The sequence below is a fragment of the Ictidomys tridecemlineatus genome, chromosome X (genome assembly GCF_052094955.1).
Source record: "Ictidomys tridecemlineatus isolate mIctTri1 chromosome X, mIctTri1.hap1, whole genome shotgun sequence".
Lineage (NCBI taxonomy): Eukaryota > Metazoa > Chordata > Mammalia > Rodentia > Sciuridae > Ictidomys > Ictidomys tridecemlineatus.
In genome coordinates, this window is record NC_135493.1 from 114,968,349 (window position 1) to 114,984,019 (window position 15,671).

The following is a 15,671-nucleotide window of genomic DNA, read 5'->3' on the forward strand; positions in this document are numbered from 1 at the left end:
AGCACTGACCTGAAAAATCTTGACAGAGCAGAGGAAATTGATTTTCTACCAAAACCATGGAGAGGATTAGACTCAGATTTAGGCCAATAAAAGATTTACATTCCATCCAAGTCCCAATATAACATGATGCACAGATGAAAACATGCTCATGAGCTGACATAAGCTGACACACATTAGAAAGTTCAAAATAAAAGTCAGCTCTTAAGAATGCAAGTCCCTAAGGTAAAAACTCAACATATAAATTGTATTAAGATTCCTGTGATAGAACACAGCATAGTCTTTCAAATTGATTTTCATAATAATTTTTATTCTCATTCTGGATCATTTCAAAAAGATTGCCCACCAGGGCCGGGGATATAGCTCAGTGGTAGAGCACTTGCCTAGCAGGTACAAAGCCCTGAGTTCAATCCCCCAACATCAGAGAGAGAGAAAGAAAAAACAAAAATTGTCCACAAATCCTCAAGATCAGAAAATACCATTGATCATTCACTTATAATAACCAAAAATTTTTCTTAAAATAAATAATGAATAACTTAAAATTATTAAAAAAACCCACCTCCAACTTTCTAACTTTCAAATAAGGGGAAAACTTCACCCTTTCCAACACCCACATAGACAACTATGCTACTACACCTCCTTTTTATCATAACATCTATTAATTATGGTAAGAAAAAAACCCTATGCCCTTTTATACTTAAGACCAAAAGAAATACTGGTGACCAGCTTGACCTTGATTGTCCCAGGCACCTACACTGGGCAGTGTGAAATGAGAAAGCAAGTCTTCCCATCAGGGGCCTATTTGTCCTAGCTACAGTGAAAATTAAAGCTGCCTCTTTGACAGTTTTTAACTTTTTACAAATTTTCTTCAAATCATGGATTTATTTTCAATCTTTCTTATGTCAAAGAAAAAAATATGATGCATATGTCATCAAGTCAACAGATAAAGAAAAGCTATCACTGTGTAAATGAAGCATGACACTGGGACAAGAGGAGTCAAGAATGTGAGTGAGCCAGCCAGCCTCCATGTAGAATTGGTCACATCCAACTAAACACAATTTGGAAAGAAAAAAGGAAAATACATGAAGGGAGGAAAAAGCTCTAAGCCAATGCAATCAACAGTGGTTAAAAGTGATAGGTTGATTCCTGAGGTGGAAACATTTTTGATTTCATGGTTGCATGATTACACACAGTAAATCCATATACTTCTGTAGCCCATCAGGACACTTTTATGCCTCAAAGTTCAAAACCAAATGTAATAAACAAAATTATAGTTGAACTTCTTCAAGAAGAGGACCAGTTAACATCCTCTCCAAGATAGACAGGAAAAAAACTTAGTTCTGATATGTTTAAACAAAGCCCCTTCCCAAAATCCAACTGATAAACACCATACATTAATTGCAAGGGATTGCCTCTCAGCAAGAGCTTAATATAAAAAGGAAAAGCTAACTGGGCACATACCTGTAACCCTAGCTACCCAAGAGGCTGAGGCAAGGGACTAGGGCTGTAGCTCAGTGACAGAACGCTTGCCTAGCATGTGTGAGGCACTTGGTTCTATCCTTAGCAGCATATAAAAAATTAAAACAAATAAAGGCATGCTGTTCATCTACAACTATTAAAAAATTGTTTTATTAAAGAGGCTGAGGCAAGAGGATTCCAAGTTCAAGGCCAGTCATGGAAACTTAGTGAGACCCTGTCTAAAAAGGGTTGGGGATATAGCTTAGTAGTAAAGTGTCCCTAGGTGCAATCCAAGGTGGAAATTCATGTCAGGCATCATGGTGCACACTTGTAATCCCAGCAACTCAGGAGGCTGAAGCAGAAGGATCACAAGTTCGAGGCCAGCCTCAGCAATTTAGTGAAGCCCTAAGCAACTTACTGATACTCTGTTTCAAAAGAAAAACTAAAAAGGACAGGGGATGTAATTAGATTAAATTCCCAGTTACTCTGCACCCCCCAACAATCCTCTTTAACACACACTGTATAATTAAAATGTTTAAAAATACAGAACAAGGATAGAATTTTAAAAGCTGCAAGAGAAAAAGGGCAGGTCATATTTAGAAGTCAAAGAATTAGACTTTCTATGATCTCTGAGCCTGGATTCTAAAAACTACAATGGCTTGGAATAATTTCACCAAGCCTGGAAAGATAACAGGTGTCAACCAAGATTGCTACAATCAGCAAAGCTATCCCTCAGAATTAAAGATGAAATAAAAACTTAAACATGCTAAAAGACACTAAATGAGTTCATAAGCCCAAACCAGAACTACAAAACATACTTACAAAATATTACAAACAGCAGAAATGAAAAATAAAAATCAGAACCCACATATGGATCTCACTAGAAGAATAGTGAATAAAAGGGGAATTGGGTCTGAAATAAACATTAGAAGTAAATCAAAATGGCATGAAATAAAACCATCTCTCTATAATAACACTGAACATAAATGGTCTAAATGCTTCAATGGAAAGACATAGATTAGCAGAGTAGATTAAAAGAAAAATAAACAGTCGGAGATGGTGGCACAGGCCTATAATCCCAGCAGCTCTGGAGGGTAGGCAGGATAGGAAGTTCAAGGACAGCCTCAGAAACTTAGTGAGACTCTGTCTCAAAATAAAAATAAAAAGGGCTGGGGATGTGGCTTAGTGGTTAAATGCCCTTGGTTTCAATTCCTGGTATCAAAAAGAAAAGAAAAGAAAAGAAAAAATTGAAACAACCATTTGTTGTTTATAACAGACTCAAAGGCAAAGACATCCACTCACCTCCCCAGGCTAATGGTAAAAGGCTGGAAAAATGAAGATTGAAAGCAACAGGAATAGATACTCTCAAAAAAAGTAGACTTGAAGTAAAAATTATTTAGAAGAGACAAAGTTGGTCACTTCATATGGGTTGAGACTCATTCAACAAAAAGTTATATAATAATTGTATATATTTATGCCACAAATGTCAGCACATCTATGTACATAAAACAAATCCTACTCAATATAAAGAACACAATACAATAACAGTGAGTAACTTCAACACAACTCTCCCACCAAGAGAGGTCTTCCTAAGACTCTTCAGAACTAAAAAACACTATTAATCAAATGGACCTAACAGACATCTATAGAATATTTCATCCATCGTCAATGAAATCATGTTCTTTTCGCTATAAATAGAACCTTCTCTAAATCAGACTATATTTTAGACCTGTGTGGGAACAGAATAGGATCCAGGATGCAAGAATCTAGTGATTTACTGTACTCAACATGCCAGAGTTGCAATCCTGTGAGATCCTCAGCAAGCAGAAGCAAAAGGAACTGGATAAACACTTCCTGAAGGACCCCTATCTATCCCACAGTGCCCTGGTGGTACTGGCCTCCAGGCTCCGCCTGGAGGAATGTCATGTGAAGGTTGGACTCCTGTTCTACACATCCCTGTCCTTGGCCCTCAGCAGGGGAAGGCCTGTTCTTGCTGGCTCAGGCCACATCCCAGGCTCCCACCGCTACAGAAGCCTGAGGTGCAGAGTGGCCACAGGCTACCCTGGTGGCTCTGGGCTGGACCCCGAGCTCAGATTCTATCTTTTGTGGTGCACAACATCGTGAATGCCCCGAGGCCTTCTAGGATGCAGACTCCAGGGCCCCTCTAAACCTGAGGAGCCTCAGGCAGAGCCCTTCCTACATTCCCGGATTCCAGTTCCTGTCCCTCCAGGCTTCTCTTCTTGCCTTTGACCTCCAGAGCCCAAGGGATCTCCGTTTTGTTTCTCTTTTTGCAGTGCTGGGGATGAAACCCAGGGCTCTACCACTGAGTTAACATCCTTAGCCCTTTGTTTATTTAAAGACAGGGTCTCATTAAAGTGCCCAGAGTGGTCTTGAACTTGCCATCCTTCTGCTTCAGCCTCCCAAATCTCTGCATTAGAGGCATGAAATCTTTTCCCAGGGCTCCCTCAGAGGCCTGCCCCCAACTCCCATCCCCATGCACTTTCCCACCTAGGGCACAGGCAGGTGCACAAGGTCCCCTGTCCTGCTCATATCTCTGAGGTCCCCCTCTCCCATTCACATCTTTCCGTGTCCCCTTTGTCTCCCCAGAAGTAGTTTGGCATCAAGTACCACACCCTCACCCTGCACCATCCCCTGGCCGGGAGCAGCCTCTGAGCCTACCCTCATCCTGGTGAAATGAACTCAACCTCACCTACAGGAGCTAAGAACAATACCTCATCTACCTCTCCAGATGTAAGAAGCCCTGGAGCCTGCACCAGGAGGCTTCTGTGAGCCCTGACCCCAAGGCAATGGGCTGCTCAAGTGCCAGTCCTTGGGATTTCTTCCCAAAGGAAGAACTCCAGTCAGTGCCAGACCTGTGGGAATCCCTGGGGACAGCATCCAGCAGCAAGAACCCAGGCTAGGGGCCCCAGTGCCTCCAATCTCTCAGGGGAGTGAGGCCTGCAAGGCCCTAGATGGCTTCAAAAGGCTCCCAGTCTTTGCCTCCACTGTGAGCCTGAGGAAGGTGACCTTGAGAATGCAGATAAATCAGATCCAGGAGATTCCTGAATGTATGTGGGTTCTGCGCCACATTCCACAGGTCCTGTAAGACAGGCATAGTGGCTACAGAAGCCTGAGGTGCAGATGGGCCACATGCTACCCTGGGTCCTACTGGGCTCTGGGCTGGACCCTGAGCTCAGATTCTGTCTTTTGTGGTACACAAAATCATAAATGCCCTGGGGCCTTCTAGGATGCAGACTCCAGGACCCCTCTAAACCTGAGAAGCCTCTGGAAGATGCTTAGTGGGTTGAGGAGGATGGCAACTTTGAATCAACCTTGGAAACTTTGTGAGAGCCTGTCTCAAAATAAAAGGACAGGGGATGGAGCGTAACTCAGGGGTGGAGTACTTGCCTAGCACATGGCAAGTCCTCAGTTTCATCCCCAGTACTACAAAAGAAAAGGTATAATTTCCCCTTTTTTATTATTTATTTTTTGGGGGGTGGCGGTGGGTATTGGGCACTGAACCCAGGGTGACTAATAACTGAATAGCATCTTTATTTTTTATTTTGAGATAGGGTATTGCTAAATTGCTTAGAGCCTTCCTAAATTGCTGAGGCTGGCTTTGAACTTACCATCCTCCTTCCTCAGTCTCCCTAGCCACTGGGATTACAGGTATGTGCCACTGCACCCGGCTTTGCCAATCTTCCATGTTGCAGATAGAATATATCTACACCCGCTCCGTCACACTGCTCCCTAGAAACAAGTATTGACTTTAAAAAGAAATGTGAGCAGACTGGGGTTGTGGCTCAGTGGGAGAGCTCTCCTAGTATGTGTGAGGCCCTGGGTTCAATCCTCAGCACCACATATATATAAATAAATAAAGGTATTGTGTCCATCTACAACTAAAAATATATAAAAAAAGAAGTGTGAGAAAAATTATACTAATCAAGGATACAGCTTCAGTAACATATTTTCTGAAATACCATTCTGTGTTAACACAACCCACATTAATAACCAAACGTGGTAGGGGACTATGTTAAAGTATTATAAACTAAGCCTGATGTCAAACCTCCCAACATAGTTGAGTTGTAAAATCTTGTGTAAATGTAACTCAAAAATTATTAAAAACATCTACTGAATAAAAAAAACAGAACTTATTTTAGCATACAAAGCAAATACAAAAAAATAGAGATAATCCCTTGCATTGTATCAGATCATAATGAAAAAAATTATAAACCAATAACAAAATGTGCAAGTGCAGTGGTGCACACCTATAAACCTAGCAGTTCGGGAGGCTGAGACAGGAAGATTGTGAGTTGAAAGCCAGCTTCAGCTACGGCCAAGCACTAAGCAACTCGGTGAGACCCTGTCTCTAAATAGAATACAAAATAGGGCTGGGATGTGACTCAGTGGTTGAGTGTCCCCGAGTTCAATGCCCAGTACCAAAAAAAAAGATTAAAAAATTAACCATTTTAACATACAGAGATTAATGATACACTTTTGAATGAGAAGAAATCAAAGAGAAATCAAAACATCCTTGGACTAGGATTGTAGCTCAATAGTAGAGCACTTGCCTAGCACGTGTGAGGCACTAGGTTCTATCCTCGGCACCACATGTGCCCATCTACAACTAAAAAAAAAAATCCTTAAAAAACAAATAAGGGGGCTGGGATTGTGGCTCAGTGATAGAGTGCTGGCCTCGCATGCATGAGGCACTAGGTTCGATCCTCAGCACCACATAAATGTAAAATGAATACATTATAAAAAAATGAGAATAGAGACAGGACATATCAAAATCACTGGGATAGGATGAAGGCATTTCTAAGAGGAAAGTTTATAGCATTGAGTTCTTATGTTAGAAAAGTAAAAACAGAAAGACCTCAAATAAATAATCTAATGTTATACCTCAAAGCCCTACAAAAGCAAAACAAACTAATTCCAAAATCAGTAGAGGATAGGAAATAATTAAGATCACAGCTGAGAGCCAAGCCCCGTGGTACACACCTATAAATCCCAGTGGCTCCGGAGGCTGAGGCAGGAAGATCAGAAGTTCAAAGCCAGCCTCAGTGAAACCAAGGCACTAAGCAACTCAGTGAGACCCTGTCTCTAAATAAAATACAAACTATGACTGGGGATGTGGTTCAGTGGCTCAGTAGTCAGGTGCCCCTGAGTTCAATCCTCAGTACCTCCCCAAAAAAATCACAGCTGAAATTAATGAAATTGATAATAACAAAAAAATACAAAGGATCTATGCACAAAGAATTGATTTCTCTGAAAAGAAACCCTTAGCAAAACTAACCAAAAGACAGAAGACCCAAATTTAAAAAAAAAAAAAAAGAGAGAGATGAAAAAGGAGACACTTCTGAAATCCAGAGGATCATTAGGAACTAATTTTGAGACTTTACACTCCAATAAACTGGAAACTATACAAGATATTGATGAATTTCCAGACACATAAGACCTACCCAAATTGAACCAAAAGGACACAGAAACCCTAATTAGACCAATATCAAGCAACGAGATTGAAGCAGCAATTAGAAGCCTTCCAACAATGAAAAGCCCAGGACCAGACAGATTCTCAGCAAGTTCTACCAGAACTTTAAAGATGAACAAATGCAGGGCTGGGGTTGTGACTCAGTGGTAGAGCATTCACCTAGTATGTGCAAGGCCCTAGGTTTGATCCTCAGCACCACATAAAAATAAATAAAATAAAGGTATTGTGTCCAACTACAACTAAAAAATAAATCTTAAAACAAAAGATGAACAAATTCCAATATTCCTCAAATTATTCCATGAAATTGAAAGGGAGAGGACACTCCCATTCATTTTATGAAGCCAGTATCACCTTGATACCAAAACCTGATATACACCAAAGAAAGAAAACTACAGGCCAATCTCCCTGATGAACACATATGCAAAAAATACTTAATATTAGCAATCTACATTCAAAAACAGCTTAAGAAGATTGTATACTATGATCAAGTGTGTATCATTCCAGGGATGCAAGGTTGATTCAACATATGAAAATCAATAAATGCAATTCACCACTACGAGGTATAGAAGAACTTACCTCAACATTATAAAGGCCATAAATTACATACACAAAGCCAACATCATACTGAAAGGAAAAAAAACTGGAAGAATGCCTTCTAAAATCAGGAACAAGAAAAGGATGCCCACACTCACCACTCCTAGCCAACATAGTTCTTGAAACTCCAGCCAGAGCAATCATGCAACAGAAGGAAATTAAAGGGATACAATCAGGAAAAGAAGTCAAATCATATTTGCTGATGACTTGATCCTTCATTCTAAAGATAAAAAAAAACTCTACAAGAAGACTTCTTGAGCTGATAAATTCAAAGTACCAGGATACAAGATCAACATAAAAATCAATAGCCTTCCTAGACTCCAATAATGAATCTGTGGAGAAAAAAATCAGGAAAACTATTCTGTTCATAATAATCTCAAAAAATACAACTTAGGAATAAATTTAATTAAGGAGGTGAAAGGCTTCTACAATGAAAACTACTGAACATTGAAGAAAACTTTAAAAGATTGAGAGACCTCTCATTTTCCTGGAAAGGCAAAATTAATATTGTCAAAATGACCATACTACCAAAAGTGACATACACAAATTCAATATAGTGCCCGTCAAAGTACCAATAACATTTTTCACAGAACTAGAAAAAAATCCTAAAATTCATATGGAAGAATAAAAGACCCAAATAGTCAAAGCAATACTAAGCACAAAGGATGAGGCTGGAGACATCACAACACCTGATCTCAAACTATACTATAGAGCTATTGTAACAAAAACAACATGGCATTGGCATAAAAATAAACACGAAGATCATTGGAATATAACAGAAGACACAGAGACAAATCCACATAAAAACAGTCATATGACCATTGACACCAAAAACATACAAATGGAGAAAAGAAAGCCTTCATAACAAACAGTGCTGAGAAAAGTAGATATCCATATGTAGAAGAATGAAGCTTGATCACGAACTCCTACCATGCTTACCCTGAACAAGCGTCAACTCAAAGTCGATCAAAGATCTCGGAATCAAACCAGAAAAAGCGAGACTACTAGAAGAAAACCGAGGGTCAACACTCCAATGTATTGGTACAGGCTCCAACTTCCTTTATAATACTTTTAAAGTTCAAGAAATAAAACCAAGAATTAATAAGTGGGATGCCATCAAATTTAAAAGCTTCTACATAGCAAAGGAAATAAGAGCATGAAGAGAGAGCCTACAGCACGGGAGGAGACCTTTATGAGCAACTCCTCCAACAGGAGATTAATATCCAGAATATATAAACAATTCAAAAAAATGTAACACAAAAAATAATAATCCAATAAATAAATCATCAAATGAACTAAACAGACATTTCTAAAAATGCCAATAGCCAACAAACATGATCAACATCCTAAGTGGTGAGGGAAATGCAAATCAAAACTACATTGAGGGCTGGGGTTATGGCTCAATGGTAGAGCACTCGCCTCACACGTCCGAGATCCTGGGTTGTATCCTCAACACCACATTAAAAAAAAAAAAAACAATAAGTGAAATAAAGGTGTTGTGTCCAACCACAACTAAAAATAAATAAATAAATATTTTTAAAAACTACATTGAGGGGCTGGGGTTGTGGCTTGGCTGTAGAACACTTGCCTAGCACATGCGAGGCTCTGGGTTCAATCCTCAGCACCACATAAAAATAAATAAATTTTTTAAAAAACTACACTGAGATTTCACCTCATTTCAGTTAGATTAGCAATCATCAAGAATATAAATAACAATAAATCTGATGAGGATGTGGAAGGAAGGTACATTCATGCATTGTCAATGGGACTGTAAATGAGTACAACCACTCTGGAAAGTCAGTATGAAGATTCCTCAAGAGGCTAGGAAATAAAAGACTAGGCAAGGACCCACCATTTGATCATGTTACCTCACTCCTTGGTATTTATCCAAAAGGACTAAAATCAGCATACTAAAGTGATACACACATACCAATGCTTATAGAAACAATTCACAACAGCCACGCTGTGGAACCAACTTATGTGTCCTTCAAAAAATGAATAGATAAACAAAATAAGGTATATATTTATATAATGGAGCTATACTCAGCTATAAAAACGAATCAAATTGTCATTTACTGGTAAGTAGATATAACTGGGGATCGATCGTCATGCTAAGCGAAGTAAGACTCAAAGTCAAGAATCAATTGTTTTCTTACACAGACAGAGAAATTAATAATTCAAAAAAGGCAGGGATCTCAGAAAAATCAAAGGAGATGCTAGAGTGAAAAAACAAGATCAAGGGGATAGGAGAAGGGACAGGAAAGGGGAGGAATTGCAGAATGAAACTAACCAAATCACGCTATGTGCATATATAAATACATCAAAATGAATTCTACTTTTATATATAACTATAATGTACCAAATTTCAAAAAACAAATTAATGCTAGGGCTGTGGCACATGCCTGTAAACCCAGAAGCTTGGGAGGCTGAGGCAGGAAGATCACAAGTTCAAAGCCAGCCTCAGCAACTTAGCAAGGCCCTAAGCAACTTAGTGAGACCCTGTCTCTAAATAAAAAGGGCTAAAGATGTGAGTCAGTGGTTGAGCACCCTGGGTTCAATCCCCAGTACCAAAAATAAATAAATAATTTGATTGATCAATTAATACAAAGATCAACAGAGTAGGGGAAGGATATCAGGGTAGGGAGGAGGGAAGATAAAAAAGTACTACTAGGGCTGAAATAGAGCAAACTATGTTATGAAACCGTCAAAATGAACTTCACAATCAGGTAAAACTATAATGAGTGCACACACACACACACACACAAAAAAAAAAAAAGCATAAAAAAAGGGTTTCTACAAGAAGTCTGCATACAGACCACCCAGTCCTTAAATATCTTAGGCTTTGGCTGGCATTCAAATACATCAAATGAACAATAAAAATATAAGAAAATTGAAGCAATTTATGAAAAATTAAGAATTCAGTATTTGGTACAGAAAGATTGTTCAGCAAAAGAAGAAGGCTAGTCTATCTTATAAAAAAAAATCACGGGGCTGGGGTTGTGGCTCAGTGGTAGAGCACTCGCCTAGCACGGGTGAGGCCCTGGGTTCGATCCTCAGCACCATATAAAAATAAATAAACAAAATAAAGGTATTGTGTACAACTAAGAAATGAATATTAACAAATCACTGGGGGCTGGGGTTATGGCTCAGCGGTAAAGCACTTGCCTAGCATGTGCAAGGCCCTGGGTACTATCTTCAGCACCATGTTAAAATGAATAAAACAAAGGTATTGTGTCCAACTACAACTAAAAAATAAATTTAAAAAAAATCACTGTAGCACACTGGCACATGCCCATAATCCCAGAGACTCAGGAGTCTGAGCCAGAAGGACTGCAAGTTTGAGGCCAGTCTAAGCAACTCACCAAGGCCCTAGCAAGGTACCTTCTTCTTAGTGATACCCTGTCTCAAAATAAAATAAAGGGTTGGGATGTAGCTCAGTTGTAAATTGCCCCTGGGTTAAATTCCCAGTACCGCCCCCCACCCTGAAATAATCAGTGGTAGTGCACCTGCCTAGCATGCTTGAGGTCCTGGGTTTAATATCTAACACGGTCAAATAAAAATCCTTCAAAGGAGAGAGGATGTCTGGTAGGTATAGGAGTACAAATAGGAGGAATAACTTCTAATGCTGTATAGCACAGAAGGATAACCAGAGTTAACAAGAATTAATTGTTTCAAAATAGCTTCAAAAGAGTATTTTGAATATTCCTAGCATTAGGAAATGATAAATATTTGAGGTGATGGTTATGTCATTTAACCTGACCACATGTACTGACCATGCTATATCTGATAAATACACAATTATGTTTCAATTGAAAATTTTAAAATATTTACTCCCCTAAATGAAGTATTTATATTATGGTTTTTATATTATTTTATTTTATTTTATTATTTATATTTATATTATATTATTTTATTATTTTTTTTTACCCATTTGCAAAATATTTAGAAAAGCAAATTTATATATTCATTCCAACTGGTAAATGATTTGATCATTTTACAGTACAAAGTAAATGTTTAGAATTTTGTAATATAAAACATAAATGTAATTTATAATTTTGCAAGTATGGGAAATGAGGATCCTATACATTTGATAGCCAGTCTCTAAAATTACCCCCAATGATCTTGACCTTATAATATTCATGATATCCTTGTATTGTCCTCTTCCATATTGTATCAGGGTTGTCTATGTGACCAACGGAATAAGGCAGAAGTGATGATATATGACTTGAGATTATATCATAAGAAACATTGTGGGTTTTGCTTTGCTATCTCTCTTGGATCTGTGGAGGAAACCAGCTGCCATGTGGTGTAGGCACTCAAGAAGTCCTAAAGAGAGGCCCACATGAGCAATTTAAAGCTTCTTGCCAACAACTATATAAGCACACCATCATGGAAGCAAATACTCCAATCAGACCTTCAGATTGCTATAGCCTGAATGACAACTGTAATGCAACCTCAAGAGTGATCCTGAACAAAGCCTATCTTCTCTTGTACTCCTGGTTCTCAGAAACTATGTGAGAAAATAACTATTTGTTATTTGAAAGTGCTAAGCTTTGAGTAACCTGTTATACAGTAAGAGTTAACTAATATGATATGTGATTATAAATCAGGTATTGCTCTCACTTCTTTATGTTGAAACCAATGCCAAAGAGGTAGTAAAAACAATGCTGCAAAAAGAATTTTCTGGAAGCAAACAGCCATGCTTCAGATTCAAGGCCCACCTCCCACAAACTGATGATCTTGGTCAAATTATTTAACTCAGCCATAGTGCCTCAATTTCATCATCAAAACCAAATGGTATAGGAAGAGCAACTTCATATAATATTTGCTTAAAATCATAATATATAAAACAGCTTGGTGCCAAATGAGTACTTAATATTAGTTCCCTCTTTTAAGGGGTAAGTGATTCTGATAAAAAATGATCCTTGAGTAGCTAGGGTTGTGGCTCAGTGGTGGAGTGCTTGTCTGGCATGTGTGAGCACTGGGTTCTATCCTCAACACCACAAAAAAATAAATAAATAAAAATAAAGGTATTGTATCCACCTACAACAAAAAACATTTTTTTAAAAAACATGACCCTTGATTTATAAACACAACTACAATTAAACTGAATGTTGTATCCTAGAAAACTTAGAAAAGACCTTCGTTCCCATGGATGAAAGGGACCTCAAAGCTACTGCCAGGCTCTGCCAAATGGTTATAAAATAAAAGGCCATCCTGTATGCTAAGGTGTTTTATATAATTTATTCCATTTAATCTTCTCAACACCCCTACATTAATCGGGATAAACTGAGTTATACTATTGCAGGGTTTTCTCAGCCTCAACACTAATGACATTTGGGACCATACAATTAGTGTTGTTGGGGTTGTCTTGTGCACTGTACTCACTAGATACCAATAATACCTCCATAAACGCAACCATCAAAAAACCTCTCCAGACACTGCAGATGTCTCAGGGATGTAGCACTACATCATCTCTGTTTGAGGATGACCATGCTCAAGTATCCAACAATCACCAAATTTTAAGGCCTTAAAATGATATCTTCCTTATTTATACCACAAAAACTTTGGGGTTCTGTCCAACAGCATTTTCATTCTGATATCCAGGTTGATGGAGCTGTGTGTACCTGGAACATCACCCATCATAATAGAAAGGAAAAAAGACAAGGCAAACCACTAGCTATCTCTTAAAGCTTTTGCCTGGAAAAAGGCATATATTACTTCCTTTTACAGCACTAGCCCAAGCAAATCCATGGCCAAAGTTAATAGCAAGAAACACTGTGAAATTTTTTAAGCAACAATACAGTCTATAAACCCCTAAAACATCTAGAGGCATTAATATGTTAAATATGAAGAAAGATGTGAACATCTGTGAACATATGACTAATAAAACTCACGCCACAGCCTACAAAACCAAGATTCAAACCATGACTCCCCAACAAATACAAAAAGAACAATATTCTGGGGCTGGGGCTGGGGCTCAGTCATAGTGCACTTGCCTGGCATGTGTGAGGCACTGGATTCGATTCTCAGCTATATATATATAAACAATACTCTTGCCTTTGAACACTGTCTGCAAACTGTGTTCTAGGGAAGTAAATAGTTTCTAAAAGTGCTTGAGGGGTTCTGCCATATTTAATTCAAATTATATCTCACCATTCTGGCTTCTGGGCATATACTAAGAAAGTGGAAAACACATGTCCATACATTAGGCAAGTGCTCTACCACTGAGCCACATCCCCAGCCCAAATTGTACACTTTAAATAGGTGACTTATGTGGTATATGACTTCTATGGTAAATAACATTATTACCAAAAAAGTTGCCAGAATAGAAATAAAATGTTTGTTTACTGTTGTCATGTCTTTTTTTCCAGAGCACTATACAATAAATGTGTGATGTAATTTTTGCCTTCAGATAAAGATAATCGATGCTGTCAGGTACAGTGCTTGATCATATTTTCAAGAACTGCTTTCCCCACAGGGAAAAAGGAGAAAATATAATTGAAAACAAAAGAAGATGGACAACCCAGATTCACAAACATGGTGAGGAGTGAAAATAAATTTGAAGATTCATAAAAATTGTTTGGCATTTTTGCAAGATAATGCCTATCACAGAACCAAATACCAACTACCTACTCTTTTGTGTGTTAATTCAGCATTCTGCTAGAGAACATTAAAAGGCTACTAAACCTAGACAACAATAAATAGGCTATTATAACCAAGTAACAGATGAAAATGATGCTCTCACATCACAGCAAATTCACTTGCCACATTTTCTAAAATAATATGTTAGGAAAAAGCCAGGTAGGATGTTTCATTTAAACTACCCTGCTATCATTTTGCCTGTTTTCTCCACATTCTGGATCCCAGCCATGAACTGACCCAGTTTCACTGCTAAATCTCAGGTCAGTTCCCACCAGGATAAGCCAGAGAATGGTCCCACAAGAAAGTGTCAAAGTTCCAATTCCCAGGAGACAGCCAAGTCCCCACATCTGCACGTCACACAGTCTGGGGAAACTTCTGTGAGAGTATTACTGATCCCTACTGCAATCCATAAGAAAATGAACAGAATTTTCCTCTCTTCCCCATGGATTAACAATGATCTACTTAATGCAGCACATAATACACTCAAATACCATTTCTCAAATTTCCTTAACATCCACCTGAAGTAAAATTCTTACACTAAATTCAAAAGAAGCCAGGTACGGTGACACACGCCTGTAATCCCAGCAGCTCAGGAGGCTGAAGAAGGAGGGGATCACAAGTTCAAAGCCAGCCTCAGCAAAAGCAAGGTGCTAAGCAACTCAGTGAGACCCTATCTCTAAATAAAATACAAAATAGGGCTGGGGGTGTGACTCAGTGGTTGAGTGCCCCTGAGTTCAATCCCCGGTACCATGCCTGGCAATATATATGTTTTATTATAGCATTAAAAATCAATAACTAGGGGTTAGGGTTGTAGCTTAGTGGTAGAGCATCTGCCTAGCATGTGTGAGGCACTGGGTTCAATCCTCAGCACCACATAAAAATAAATAAAGCAAAGGTATTGTGTCCATCTACAACTAAAAAAAAATTTCTAATCAAGTACTAGCAGTAACTAAAAACTGCCAAAATGTAAAGTGGTGATTAGCATAAATAATATTTCAAGATATCTGCAACAGCTATGATACAATATGGAAATATCTGTGATCTACTGAAGCCAAAGTCATTTGCATTCATTAATAGATTAATGAACCTATTAGTGCTAAACATAAAAATGCTAAACATCAAAACAAAGATATACTTTTTTTCTCTATCCAAAATCAAGATTCCCTTGAATTCTATTCTATAGATCCTTAGAGATCTGAGAACCCAGGTAAAGAACCCTGTACTAAAAAAAAAAAAAGTATTAATTTGAGGTAAATCTTTCCCAGAGGGATGCAAATTTGAAGATATCTACAAATACTATTAAGTGTGTTTTCCTCACAAATGACACAAATACAAAGGACTGGTTGTTTTTTCTTGCTGCCAAACCCAGCACATAAGAAAGCGAATATAAGTTAGTTAACATAAATAATAAATAACATTAAATAAATAAACCTGGGGTAAAAGAAATAATCCATATTCATTTTCATTCTGGATTTTTTTACATAAA

General features: G+C 38.2%; 1 protein-coding gene across 11 annotated transcripts in view; it reads right to left on the minus strand.

The window, feature by feature from the left end:
- Reps2 (RALBP1 associated Eps domain containing 2) overlaps positions 1–15,671 on the minus strand; it is a 210,590-nt gene that overhangs the window by 160,380 nt on the left and 34,539 nt on the right. The window lies entirely within an intron of this gene.